The sequence below is a fragment of the Pseudophryne corroboree genome, unplaced genomic scaffold, assembly GCF_028390025.1.
Source record: "Pseudophryne corroboree isolate aPseCor3 unplaced genomic scaffold, aPseCor3.hap2 scaffold_914, whole genome shotgun sequence".
NCBI lineage: Eukaryota > Metazoa > Chordata > Amphibia > Anura > Myobatrachidae > Pseudophryne > Pseudophryne corroboree.
In genome coordinates, this window is record NW_026970494.1 from 3106 (window position 1) to 16389 (window position 13284).

The 13284-nt window shown below is 47.4% G+C and overlaps 10 non-coding genes and 1 pseudogene across 10 annotated transcripts; 3 read left to right on the top strand and 8 right to left on the bottom strand.

Moving 5' to 3' along the window:
• Positions 1–535: 535 nt before the first annotated feature.
• Positions 536–699, bottom strand: LOC135045955 (U1 spliceosomal RNA). The gene has a single exon (XR_010238334.1). It is a non-coding gene; the product is annotated as a U1 spliceosomal RNA (small nuclear RNA).
• A 671-nt stretch (positions 700–1370) lies between these two features.
• On the bottom strand, positions 1371–1533 carry LOC135045935 (U1 spliceosomal RNA). Its single transcript, XR_010238316.1, has one exon. It is a non-coding gene; the product is annotated as a U1 spliceosomal RNA (small nuclear RNA).
• Positions 1534–1685: 152 nt separating this feature from the next.
• LOC135045958 (U1 spliceosomal RNA) lies at positions 1686–1849 on the bottom strand. Its single transcript, XR_010238337.1, has one exon. It is a non-coding gene; the product is annotated as a U1 spliceosomal RNA (small nuclear RNA).
• A 671-nt stretch (positions 1850–2520) lies between these two features.
• LOC135045910 (U1 spliceosomal RNA) lies at positions 2521–2683 on the bottom strand. The gene has a single exon (XR_010238300.1). It is a non-coding gene; the product is annotated as a U1 spliceosomal RNA (small nuclear RNA).
• Positions 2684–2835: 152 nt separating this feature from the next.
• On the bottom strand, positions 2836–2999 carry LOC135045956 (U1 spliceosomal RNA). The gene has a single exon (XR_010238335.1). It is a non-coding gene; the product is annotated as a U1 spliceosomal RNA (small nuclear RNA).
• A 691-nt stretch (positions 3000–3690) lies between these two features.
• LOC135045914 (U1 spliceosomal RNA) lies at positions 3691–3836 on the bottom strand (annotated as a pseudogene).
• A 152-nt stretch (positions 3837–3988) lies between these two features.
• LOC135045976 (U1 spliceosomal RNA) lies at positions 3989–4151 on the bottom strand. Its single transcript, XR_010238354.1, has one exon. It is a non-coding gene; the product is annotated as a U1 spliceosomal RNA (small nuclear RNA).
• A 2361-nt stretch (positions 4152–6512) lies between these two features.
• On the top strand, positions 6513–6668 carry LOC135045942 (U1 spliceosomal RNA). The gene has a single exon (XR_010238321.1). It is a non-coding gene; the product is annotated as a U1 spliceosomal RNA (small nuclear RNA).
• A 675-nt stretch (positions 6669–7343) lies between these two features.
• Positions 7344–7507, top strand: LOC135045992 (U1 spliceosomal RNA). Its single transcript, XR_010238370.1, has one exon. It is a non-coding gene; the product is annotated as a U1 spliceosomal RNA (small nuclear RNA).
• A 152-nt stretch (positions 7508–7659) lies between these two features.
• Positions 7660–7822, top strand: LOC135045905 (U1 spliceosomal RNA). The gene has a single exon (XR_010238297.1). It is a non-coding gene; the product is annotated as a U1 spliceosomal RNA (small nuclear RNA).
• A 4845-nt stretch (positions 7823–12667) lies between these two features.
• On the bottom strand, positions 12668–12831 carry LOC135045989 (U1 spliceosomal RNA). Its single transcript, XR_010238367.1, has one exon. It is a non-coding gene; the product is annotated as a U1 spliceosomal RNA (small nuclear RNA).
• Positions 12832–13284: the final 453 nt, after the last annotated feature.

Genomic DNA, 13284 nt, shown 5'->3' on the forward strand with positions numbered 1-13284 from the left:
TGCTCACTATCACTGCTCATTATATTGTGGTGTTCTGTATACTACAGTAACATAGTAATATAGTAACATATAGTAACATAGTTTTTGAGGTTGAATAGAGGCAAATTGCCCATCGTGTTCAACCTGTTTTAAGTTGTGATGATTCTACATACTTGCTGAATAATGTTTTATGACTAGTTAGCTACTATAACTCATGTTACCCCCGGATTAACCATGTTGATATTTTAAGTATTATAACCTTGGATAGCTTTTTCATTCAGAAATGTATCCATTCCTTTTTTAAATCCAATTACAGAGTCCGCCATTACCACCTTCCCTGGCAGGGAATTCCACATCCTGATTGCCCTAACAGTGAAGATCATAGTTCACCTGGCAGGTAAGTAGGAGTTGGGCTAGAGCTGTGGAGGATTGCTGCTCGGGCACCCCCTGTCAAGTGAAGGAGATCCAACTGAGGCAGCACAAGGGAACTCTCGAAAGAAGAACAAGGCTAGAGGAAGATCTGAGACAAAGAAATCTGACTTTTACCAGAGCTGACCAGAGGAAAGCACAAACACAGTCCCCCACTACCACAAATAATGCAGTCGAGTTTCCCACATTTGGGGAAATCACAGGGGTCAGCATACCCAGAGTGCAATGAATGAACCTCACCCTGGGAGAACAATCTTCATGACCATGGTATCTCCTATGCAAAATAAGTATGATTTGGGATAGGGCTGGGGAGGGCCGCTGCTCAGGCACATCTCTGTCAAGTAAAGGAGATTCAACTGAGGCAACACAAGGGAACTCTCATCTGGGGACAACAACTGCAGGGAGAACACATATTTTCAGATGAACATGGGAGGGCAGAAGGCTGCCTAATACTGAAGCACCCCCAAACAACAAACCAAATGCAACTACTAGTGCAAACATTCCTGGTAGTAGGCCTGCAGCAGATGGATTTGCATATGGTGATGTCATCCAAGCAGTGGGTCAAAGTTTGCTTCAACCCTCGTCTGCATATGAAAATAAAAATGGGGTGTGCAGGGCATGGCTGCCTTTTGCGGCGCTTGGATGACCCCTAGTTCGCATTAAACACCTCCACCTTCCTTCGGTGTGGGGCTCATGTTGGCTATGCCCCAGCCCCTGAAGCATTAAAGCTGATTTCTTGCAGCAGCTGGGCACTGTAACAGCTCCAGAGCTGCTCTGTAAAGCAAGTAAAAGGGTGTGGGCCCTGCAGCACTACCTGTAGTTTGCATTGTGCGTTGGAAGGCACAAAGTAAGCAGACGGGAGAAGTCAGGATAGTGCACAAGGGCATAGAAGGGAGCGGCTCAAGAAAAGAGAAGTGGAAACAGACAGCAAACTAGGCTGGAGAGAGACCTGAGACAAAGAGATCTGAATTATACGAGAGCCGACCAGAGGAAACACAAATTATGTAATCAAGTGTCCCACATTTGGGGAAATCGTAGGAGCAGCACACCCAGAGTGCATTGGGTGAGCCTTGCCCTGGGAGAAGCACCTTCCTGATCATAGTATCTCACCTGGCAGGTAAGTAGGAGTTGGGCTAGAGCTGGGGAGGGTCGCTGTTCGGGCACCCCCCTGTCAAGTGAAGGAGATCCAACTGAGGCAGCACAAGGAAACTCTCGAAAAAAGAACAAGGCTAGAGGAAGATCTGAGACAAAGAAATCTGACTTTTACCAGAGCTGACCAGAGGAAAGCACAAACACAGTCCCCCACTACCACAAATAATGCAGTCGAGTTTCCCACATTTGGGGAAATCACAGGGGTCAGCATACCCAGAATGCAATGAATGAACCTCACCCTGGGAGAACAATCTTCATGACAATGGTATCTCCTATGCAAAATAAGTATGATTTGGGATAGGGCTGGGGAGGGCCGCTGCTCAGGCACATCTCTGTCAAGTAAAGGAGATTCAACTGAGGCAGCACAAGGGAACTCTCATCTGGGGACAACAACTGCAGGGAGAACAGATATTTTCAGATGAACATGGGAGAGCAGAAGGCTGCCTAATACTGAAGCACCCCCAAACAACAAACCAAATGCAACAACTAGTACAAGCATTCCTGGGAAAAGGTCTGCAGAAGACGGATTTGCATACGGTGATGTCATCCAAGCAGTGGGCCAAAGTTGGCTGGAACCCTCATCTGCATATGAAAAGAGAAAAGGGGTATGCAGGGCATGGCGGCCTTTTGCGGCGCTTGGATGACCCTTAGTTCGCATTAAACACCTCCACCCTCCGTCGGTGTGGGGCTCATGTTGGCTATGCCCCAGCCCCTGAAGCATTCAAGCTGATTTCTTGCAGCAGCTGGGCACTGTAACAGCTCCAGAGCTGCTCTGAAAGGCAAGTAAAAGGGTGTGGGCCCTGCAGCACTACCTGTAGTTTGCATTGTGCGTTGGAAGGCACAAAGTAAGCAGACAGGAGAAGTCAGGAGAGTGCACAAGGGCATAGAAGGCAGCGGCTCAAGAAAAGAGAAGTGGAAACAGACAGCAAACTAGGCTGGAGAGAGACCTGAGACAAAGAGATCTGAATTATACGAGAGCCGACCAGGGGAAACACAAATTATGCAGTCAAGTTTCCCACATTTGGGGAAATCGCAGGAGCAGCACACCCAGAGTGCAATGGGTGAGCCTTGCCCTGGGAGAAGCACCTTCATGATCATAGTATCTCACCTGGCAGGTATGTAGGAGTTGGGCTAGAGCTGGGGAGGGTCGCTGCTTGGGTACCCCCCTGTCAAGTGAAGGAGATCAAACTGAGGCAGCACAATGGAACTCTCGAAAGAAGAACAAGGCTAGAGGAAGATCTGAGACAAAGAAATCTGACTTTTACCAGAGCTGACCAGAGGAAAACACAAACACAGTCCCCCACTACCACAAATAATGCAGTTGAGTTTCCCACATTTGGGGAAATCACAGGGGTCAGCATACCCAGAATGCAATGAATGAACCTCACCCTGGGAGAACAATCTTTATGACCATGGTATCTCCTATGCAAAATAAGTATGATTTGGGAATTGGCTGGGGAGGGCCGCTGCTCAGGCACATCTCTGTCAAGTAAAGGAGATTCAACTGAGGCAGCACAAAGGAACTCTCATCTGGGGACAACAACTGCCGGGAGAACACATATTTTCAGATGAACATGGGAGGGCAGAAGGCTGCCTAATACTGAAGCACCCCCAAACAACAAACCAAATGCAACAACTAGTACAAGCATTCCTGGGGGAAGGTCTGCAGAAGACGGATTTGCATACAGTGATGTCATCCAAGCAGTGGGCCAAAGTTGGCTGGAACCCTCATCTGCATATGAAAAGAGAAAAGGGGTATGCAGGGCATGGCGGCCTTTTGCGGCGCTTGGATGACCCTTAGTTCGCATTAAACACCCCCACCCTCCTTCGGTGTGGGGCTCATGTTGGCCATGCCCCAGCCCCTGAAGCATTCAAGCTGATTTCTTTCAGCAGCTTGGCACTGTAACAGCTCCAGAGCTGCTCTGTAAGGCAAGTAAAAGGGTGTGGGCCCTGCAGCACTACCTGTAGTTTGCATTGTGCATTGGAAGGCACAAAGTAAGCAGACAGGAGGAGAAGTCAGGATAGTGCACAAGGGTGTAGAAGGGAGGGGCTCAAGAAAAAAGAAGTGGAAACAGACAGCAAACTAGGCTGGAGAGAAACCTGAGACAAAGAGATCTGAATTATATGAGAGCCGACTAGGGAAAACACAAATTATGCAGTCAAGTTTCCCACATTTGGGGAAATCGCAGGGGCAGCACACCCAGAGTGCAATGGGTGAGCCTTGCCCTGGGAGAAGCAACTTCATGATCATAGTATCTCACCTGGCAGGTAAGTAGGAGTTGGGCTAGAGCTGGGGAGGGTCGCTGCTCGGGCACCCCCCTGTCAAGTGAAGGAGATCCAACTGAGGCAGCACAAGGGAACTCTTGAAAGAAGAACAAGGCTAGAGGAAGATCTGAGACAAAGAAATCTGACTTTTACCAGAGCTGACCAGAGGAAAGCACAAACACAGTCCCCCACTACCACAAATAATGCAGTTGAGTTTCCCACATTTGGGGAAATCACAGAGGTAAGCTACCCAGAATGCAATGAATGAACCTAACCCTGGGAGAACAATCTTCATGACCATGGTATCTCCTATGCAAAATAAGTATGATTTGGGATAGGGCTGGGGAGGGCCGCTGCTCAGGCACATCTCTGTCAAGTAAAGGAGATTCAACTGAGGCAGCACAAGGGAACTCTCATCTGGGGACAACAACTGCAGGGAGAACACATATTTTCAGATGAACATGGGAGGGCAGAAGGCTGCCTAATACTGAAGCACCCCCAAACAACAAACCAAATGCAACAACTAGTGCAAGCATTCCTGGGGGAAGGCCTGCCGCAGATGGATTTGCATATGGTGATGTCATCCAAGCAGTGGGTCAAAGTTGGCTTCAACCCTCGTCTGCATATGAAAAGAGAAAAGGGGCATGCAGGGCATGGCGGCCTTTTGCGGCGCTTGGCTGACCCCTAGTTTGCATTAAACACCTCCACCCTCCGTCGGTGTGGGGCTCTTGTTGGCTATGCCCCAGCACCTGAAGCATTCAAGCTGATTTCTTGCTGCAGCTGGGCACTGTAACAGCTCCAGAGCTGCTCTGTAAGGCAAGTAAAAGGGTGTGGGCCCTGCAGCACTACCTGTAGTTTGCATTGTGCGTTGGACGGCACAAAGTAAGCAGACAGGAGAAGTCAGGAGAGTGCACAAGGGTATAGAAGGCAGCGGCTCAAGAAAAGAGAAGTGGAAACAGACAGCAAACTAGGCTGGAGAGAGACCTGAGACAAAGAGATCTGAATTATACGAGAGCCGACCAGGGGAAACACAAATTATGCAGTCAAGTTTCCCACAGGAGTATATAGGATACGACCCAGTGGTACCTGACGACATAGATACTAACAGCTATTTAATAACATTACGCTAGAAAGTGATTATTAGCAACATATATATCTATATAAACAACCCCGCCAGGGTTGTGCCTTCAAAAATAATCACACACGGACACGCTTTTTAAACCTTTTTTTCACATCTCTTTATTCTTCTTATGCACATGTATGTTAGTTCTGTGATTTTAACCTTTATGTTTCACTGCAGTTTGGGATAATAATATTAATATTTATCCAATTTTAATACATACTTAATAAAGGTTATATTTTATGATTCATTCATTCTGTCCAGTGCGTCAACAGTGCAGATTTCTTCTTGTTTTTTCTCCCAAATTCTATAACAATGACAGTAAATGTTGTTTCTTTTCAAACAGAACTTTCTTGACCATGCTTCTTTTTTGAAAGATCTGGGAGCACATGGAAAACAGTACAAACCATGCAGTATCACAAGAGCCTTTATTTGATCTTTCATGAAGATAGAGCAGAATTGAGGACACGTCAACAATTTCTGCCGAAGGTGGTTCATCTTTCCACATGGTGCCTTGGGCCACTGACACCTTCGTTGAGTCAAAGTCTCTGGCTGTGGTCAGAACTTTGAAAATTTATGTCACCAGAACGGTTCAGATTAGGAAAACAGAGGCTCTGTTTGTCCTGTATGCTCCCAACAGGATTGGGTGTCCTGCGTCCATGTAGACCATTATGCGCTGGATCTGTGGTAAGATTCAGCATGCTCATTCCACGGCAGGATTGCCGTTACTGAATTAGGTGAAGACCCATTCTACTAGAAAGGTGGGTTCATCCTGGGCAGCTGGTCGGGGAGTCTCGGCATTGCAACTTTGCCGAGCAGCTATTTAGTAAACACTTTTGCTAAGTTTTAAAAGTTTTAGAGTAAAGGAGATTCAACTGAGGCAGCACAAGGGAACTCCCATCTGGGGACAACAACTGCAGTGAGAACACATATTTTCAGATGAACATGGGAGGGCAGAAGGCTGCCTAATACTGAAGCACCCCCAAACAACAAACCAAATGCAACAACTAGTACAAGCATTCCTGGGGGAAGGTCTGCAGAAGACGGATTTGCATACAGTGATGTCATCCAAGCAGTGGGCCAAAGTTGGCTGGAACCCTCATCTGCATATGAAAAGAGAAAAGGGGTATGCAGGGCATGGCGGCCTTTTGCGGCGCTTGGATGACCCTTAGTTCGCATTAAACACCCCCACCCTCCTTTGGTGTGGGGCTCATGTTGGCCATGCCCCAGCCCCTGAAGCATTCAAGCTGATTTCTTGCAGCAGCTTGGCACTGTAACAGCTCCAGAGCTGCTCTGTAAGGCAACTAAAAGGGTGTGGGCCCTGCAGCACTACCTGTAGTTTGCATTGTGCATTGGAAGGCACAAAGTAAGCAGACAGGAGGAGAAGTCAGGATAGTCCACAAGGGTATAGAAGGGAGGGGCTCAAGAAAAAAGAAGTGGAAACAGACAGCAAACTAGGCTGGAGAGAGACCTGAGACAAAGAGATCTGAATTATATGAGAGCCGACCAGGGGAAACACAAATTATGCAGTCAAGTTTCCCACATTTGGGGAAATCGCAGGGGCAGCACACCCAGGTGAGATACTATAATCAGGACGGTGCTTCTCCCAGGGCAAGGCTCACCCATTGCACTCTGGGTGTGCTGCTCCTACGATTTCCCCAAATGTGGGACACTTGACTGCATAATTTGTGTTTCCTCTGGTCGGCTCTCGTATAATTCAGATCTCTTTGTCTCAGGTCTCTCTCCAGCCTAGTTTGCTGTCTGTTTCCACTTCTTTTTTTCTTGAGCCCCTCCCTTCTATACCCTTGTGCACTATCCTGACTTCTCCTCCCGTCTGCTTACTTTGTGCCTTCCAATGCACAATGCAAACTACAGGTAGTGCTGCAGGGCCCACACCCTTTTACTTGCCTTACAGAGCAGCTCTGGAGCTGTTACAATGCCCAGCTGCTGCAAGAAATCAGCTTGAATGCTTCATGGGATGGGGCATGGCCAACATGAGCCCCACACCAAAGGAGGGTGGGGGTGTTTAATGCGATCTAGGGGTCATCCAAGCACCGCAAAAGGCTGCCATGCCCTGCACGCCCCTTTTCTCTTTTCATAAGCAGATGAGGGTTGAAGCCAACTTTGACCCACTGCTTGGATAACATCACCATATGCAAATCCATCTGCTGCAGGCCTTCCCCCAGGAATGCTTGCACTAGTTGTTGCATTTGGTTTGTTGTTTGGGGGTGCTTCAGTATTAGGCAGCCTTCTGCCCTCCCATGTTCATCTGAAAATATGTGTTCTCCCTGCAGTTGTTGTCCCCAGATGAGAGTTCCCTTGTGCTGCCTCAGTTGAATCTCCTTTACTTGACAGAGATGTGCCTGAGCAGCGGCCCTCCCCAGCCCTATCCCAAATCATACTTATTTTGCATAGGAGACACCATGGTCATGAAAATTGTTCACCCAGGGTGAGTTTCATTCATTGCATTCTGGGTATGCTGACCCCTGTGATTTCCCCAAATGTGGGAAACTCGCCTGCATTATTTGTGGTAGTGGGGGACTGTGTTTGTGTTTTCCGCTGGTCAGCTCTGGTAAAAGTCAGATTTCTTTGTCTCAGATCTTCCTCTAGCCTTGTTCTTCTTTCGAGAGTTCCATTGTGCTGCCTCAGTTGGATCTCCTTCACTTGACAGGGGGGTGCCCGAGCAGCGACCCTCCCCAGCTCTAGCCCAACTCCTACTTACCTGCCAGGTGAGATACTATGATCTTGAAGGTGCTTCTCCCAGGGCAAGGCTCACCCATTGCACTCTGGGTGTGCTGCCCCTGCGATTTCCCCAAATGTGGGAAACTTGACTGCATAATTTGTGTTTCCCCTGGTCGGCTCTCGTATAATTCAGATCTCTTTGTCTCAGGTCTCTCTCCAGCCTAGTTTGCTGTCTGTTTCCACTTCTCTTTTCTTGAGCCGCTCCCTTCTATGCCCTTGCGCACTATCCTGACTTCTCCCGTCTGCTTACTTTGTGCCTTCCAACGCACAATGCGAACTACAGGTAGTGCTGCAGGGCCCACACCCTTTTATTTGCCTTACAGAGCAGCTCTGGAGCTGTTACAGTGCCCAGCTGCTGCAAGAAATCAGCTTGAATGCTTCAGGGGCTGGGGCATAGCCAACATGAGCCCCACACCGAAGGAGGGTGGAGGTGTTTAATGCGAACTAGGGGTCATCCAAGCGCCGCAAAAGGCCGCCATGCCCTGCATAACCCTTTTCTCTTTTCATATGCAGATGAGGGTACCAGCCAACTTTGGCCCACTGCTTGGATGACATCACCGTATGCAAATTCGTCTCCTGCAGACCTTCCCCCAGGAATGCTTGTACTAGTTATTGCATATGGTTTGATATTTGATGGTGCTTCAGTATTAGGCAGCCTTCCGCCCTCCCATGTTCATCTGAAAAGATGTGGTCTCCCTGCAGTTGTTGTCCCCAGACGAGAGTTCCCTTGTGCTTCCTCAGTTGAATCTCCTTAACTTGACGGGGGAGGGGCTTGCCCGAGCAGCCACCCTCCCCAGCCCTATCCCAACTCATGCTTATTTTGCATATGAGATCTCTATATCATGAAGATTGTTCTCACAGGGTGAGGTTCATCCATTATATTTTAAAATAGGAAGGTTCAAATTACATATTTGAATTGCATCTATGTGCTGGATTCAAATGTTCCTCCCCCTTCCTTTCTCAATTGTGCCCGTCAGCAGCTATTCTAAGGTTGCTGCCAATGGGTGTGACACATTAATTTCTTCTGTGGGGTACACTGGACTCCACAAGGATTCACATTGGGGTGTAGAGTAGGATCTTGATCTGAGGCACCAACCGGCTCAAAGCTTTTGACTGTTCCCAAGATGCTCAGCGCATTCTCCTCTATAACCCCGCTTCCATGAACAGGGAGCTCAGTTTGTAGTTGGTGCCTTCAGTAGCAGGCCACTTAACAGGGGCCTGCCTCAGGCAGCCTATTCTTAGCTATTAATTTTGACAAGAAAATAAGAACTTTTTTTATGAGAATCTACAAGGGCTGCAGCAGGCTAGGTCTAATAGACATCTTTACTGCAGCTTCATCACTCCCAGCGGCGCTGTATACTCCCGTGCCCTGGTTGCTGGGTCACTGCAGCGGAGGCTCCGGTTTCTTCCTAAGGTCAGTCACACACACACCGCCCTTCCGGATCACGAGGCCGCTGATGAAGGGGAGCGTGGCCGTAGGGGGTGGACCGTGTGCGCACTGGCGTGGACACTGATTACTGGGCAGCCGCTCCACAAGCCACCAGGTACAGTTAAGGAGCACAGGTCTGGGGGTTTTTCTCCCATATTAAACCAATTTTGTACTGCCCGCAGCGCATTGCGATAGGTAATAGGGCCTGATTCAGGTTGGATTGCAATCACAATAAGCGATCCAACTGCAAAAATTGCTAAGAGCATACGCAAGTGCCTGCATTTTCTGCGGCACCCCGCAGAGAATGCGATCGCCTCTGCCTGTCAATCGGGGCAGGGGGGGAGAGGGGGGTCAGCAAAACTCCATTTCCAAGTCAGGGATGGAGCGGTGCGGGGGCAAGGCTTCAAAATGGGGTCTGCAACGGAGGAGACACAGGGGGCGTGGTCACAGCGGCTGTATGACATCACATTCAGCCGCTGTGATCACAAAAATGGTGGCGGCTTCCTGCGCGCACATACAGTCTGCACCAGCAGAAGGCTACACCATTTTTTATGATCACGCTGAACTGCAGTGCGACTGCAATTACAGCATGGTCAAGAAGGGAGGCGTCATGCTGGGTGGCCATGTCCTGTCACTGTGCAGGAGCCAGCACCGCTCACACACTAGTCCCCGGGTGCAGCCCCCAACCCCCGGGACACCCGGAGCAACAAAATGTAGATTCAGGCCACCAGGCCACGCCCCTACCTATGAAACCATGCCTCCTTTTTACCATTGCGCTGCTTATCTGCGCGCACTGCATTACAATCTCCTTCGCCACCTCTCTGGGTGTCACCAGTGATAGTGACACCTCTGCCATGCTTGTAGCAGCTGGTCCTAAGATCTACGCCTCAAGCCCTGAGTGTTTGCCCTTGTGACTTGTTGATCATCATAGCGAAGCAGATGCTTACAGAAAACTGCAGGGGCTTAGATTGAAAATAAAAAAAATTATGGGTATAAGGTAGAGAGGAGCGGGTTCGGTTCTCCGAGAACCGAATTCCCCACGAACTCCACGTGGTTTACACTGGTCCGAGGCAGGCTCGGTTGTTCCCGCCTGACTCGGAAAACCTGAACAAGGGAAAATGTCATCATCCCGCTGTCGGATTCTCGCGAGATTCGGATTTCATATAAAGAGCTGCGCGTTGCCGCCATTTTTACTCGTGCATTGAAGAGAGAGCGGAGAGGACGTGGCTATGTTCTCTCAGTGGAAATCTCAATATCAGTGCTCATTATCAGTGGTTACTTATTGCTGCTCAGTAATACTAGTAGTGTGTCTCTCCTGCTCAGTGTCAGTTCTCAGTAGTATCCTCATCAGTGCTCAGTATCACTGCTCATTGTCTTGTGCTGCATTGTGGTGCTCAGCATACTACAGTACATTACTAATAGTCCAGTGCTGCATCTTGCTGCTCAGTGTCAGTTCTAGTATCCTCATCAGTGCTCACTATCACTGCTCATTACATTGTGGTGTTCTGTATACTACAGTAACATAGTAATATAGTAACATATAGTAATATAGTTTTTGAGGTTGAAAAGAGGCAAATTGCCCATCGTGTTCAACCTGTTTTAAGTTGTGATGATTCTACATACTTGCTGAATAATGTTTTATGACTGGGAGTTTTTTTAAGGTCAGTGCGCTTAGTCTCGCGTCCAAATATTCCTTTAAAGCAAAGGGTCGTCAAACAGGTTCTACTGTTTGGATTCAGTCAGTTGTGGATGCCCCGTCAGAAAACACCTCTCCAAACTTCTTTGGTGGCTGCTCAGTTCTTCAGAATATGACTTGGGTATGTTCAGTCATGAAATTCTGTGAAGGCAGGGGAGAAGAACAAGCGCCATATGGTGTAGTATTTTGAATAAATTGGAGTGATAGATAGGTATATACGAAGTAAGTACCGGATAGATTCTTGAGATTAGGCCTGTCTGTCTCACTAAATTCTTTGTGGCTGTTCCCCACCTAGGAGACAAAAGATCATCGCCATATGGTGTAGTAACCTCAGATATATCTTGGGGTACCCTCCCCTCTATTTCATGCGTACCAAAAGGAAAATTCAATATAGCATATAGGATATATTTATATCCAGGTAGATCAAGTCGGTCCAATATGATGTAATGGCTGAATCAGTCGACTGTTGCTGCCTTATATAGTATTATCAATAAAAAATTTTAATCCACAAAATAATAATACAAATTCAGATAAAAAATAAATAAAACAAATCAGAAAATCTTAGCTGATTGGTGTAGGCAGTAGTTAGGTCAGTCTCAACGCGTTTCGCCTCCAGGGCTTCCTCAGGAGAATACATCATATCAAAAGATACACATATTTATAGTGCTTTCAGTTTCGTTTTGGCCAGCACTTCCGGTTCTAACCTAAACCGGAAGTGACGCGGCAGTGGCCGGGACGAGCCGCGTCACTTCCGGTTTCACGGAGCAAACGGACTCTATGTCCGTCTTGCGCTACTTATACAGACTGATCTAAAATTTATATTAACACTGCACCACCAATGCAATCTAATGTTAAATATCAAGCCACATATGCATTTAGTATGTAAGTCGGACCGAGCACTTCCGGTTCCGGAAATGACGCGAACCGGAAGTGCTGGCCAAAATGAAACTGAAAGCACTATAAATATGTGTATCTTTTGATATGATGTATTCTCCTGAGGAAGCCCTGGAGGCGAAACGCGTTGAGACTGACCTAACTACTGCCTACACCAATCAGCTAAGATTTTCTGATTTGTTTTATTTATTTTTTATCTGAATTTGTATTATTATTTTGTGGATTAAAATTTTTTATTGATAATACTATATAAGGCAGCAACAGTCGACTGATTCAGCCATTACATCATATTGGACCGACTTGATCTACCTGGATATAAATATATCCTATATGCTATATTGAATTTTCCTTTTGGTACGCATGAAATAGAGGGGAGGGTACCCCAAGATATATCTGAGGTTACTACACCATATGGCGATGATCTTTTGTCTCCTAGGTGGGGAACAGCCACAAAGAATTTAGTGAGACAGACAGGCCTAATCTCAAGAATCTATCCGGTACTTACTTCGTATATACCTATCTATCACTCCAATTTATTCAAAATACTACACCATATGGCGCTTGTTCTTCTCCCCTGCCTTCACAATGTTTTATGACTAGTTAACTACTACAACTCATGTTCCCCCTGGATTAACCATGTTGATATTTTAAGTATTATAACCTTGGATAGCTTTTTCATTCAGAAATGTATCCATTCCTTTTTTAAATCCAATTACAGAGTCCACCATTACCACCTTCCCTGGCAGGGAATTCCACATCCTGATTGCCCTAACAGTGAAGATCATAGTATCTCACCTGGCAGGTAAGTAGGAGTTGGGCTAGAGCTGTGGAGGATTGCTGCTTGGGCACCCCCTGTCAAGTGAAGGAGATCCAACTGAGGCAGCACAAGGGAACTCTCGAAAGAAGAACAAGGCTAGAGGAAGATCTGAGACAAAGAAATCTGACTTTTACCAGAGCTGACCAGAGGAAAGCACAAACACAGTCCCCCACTACCACAAATAATGCAGTCGAGTTTCCCACATTTGGGGAAATCACAGGGGTCAGCATACCCAGAATGCAATGAATGAACCTCACCCTGGGAGAACAATCTTCATGACCATGGTATCTCCTATGCAAAATAAGTATGATTTGGGATAGGGCTGGGGAGGGCCGCTGCTCAGGCACATCTCTGTCAAGTAAAGGAGATTCAACTGAGGCAGCACAAGGGAACTCTCATCTGGGGACAACAACTGCAGGGAGAACACATATTTTCAGATGAACATGGGAGGGCAGAAGGCTGCCTAATACTGAAGCACCCCCAAACAACAAACCAAATGCAACAACTAGTGCAAGCATTCCTGGGGGAAGGCCTGCAGCAGATGGATTTGAATATGGTGATGTCATCCAAGCAGTGGGTCAAAGTTGGCTTCAACCCTCGTCTGCATATGAAAAGAATAAAGGGGTGTGCAGGGCATGGCGGCCTTTTGCAGCGCTTGGATGACCCCTAGTTCGCATTAAACACCTCCACCCTCCTTCGGTGTGGGGCTCATGTTGGCTATGCCCCAGCCCCTGAAGCATTCAAGCTGATTTCTTGCAGCA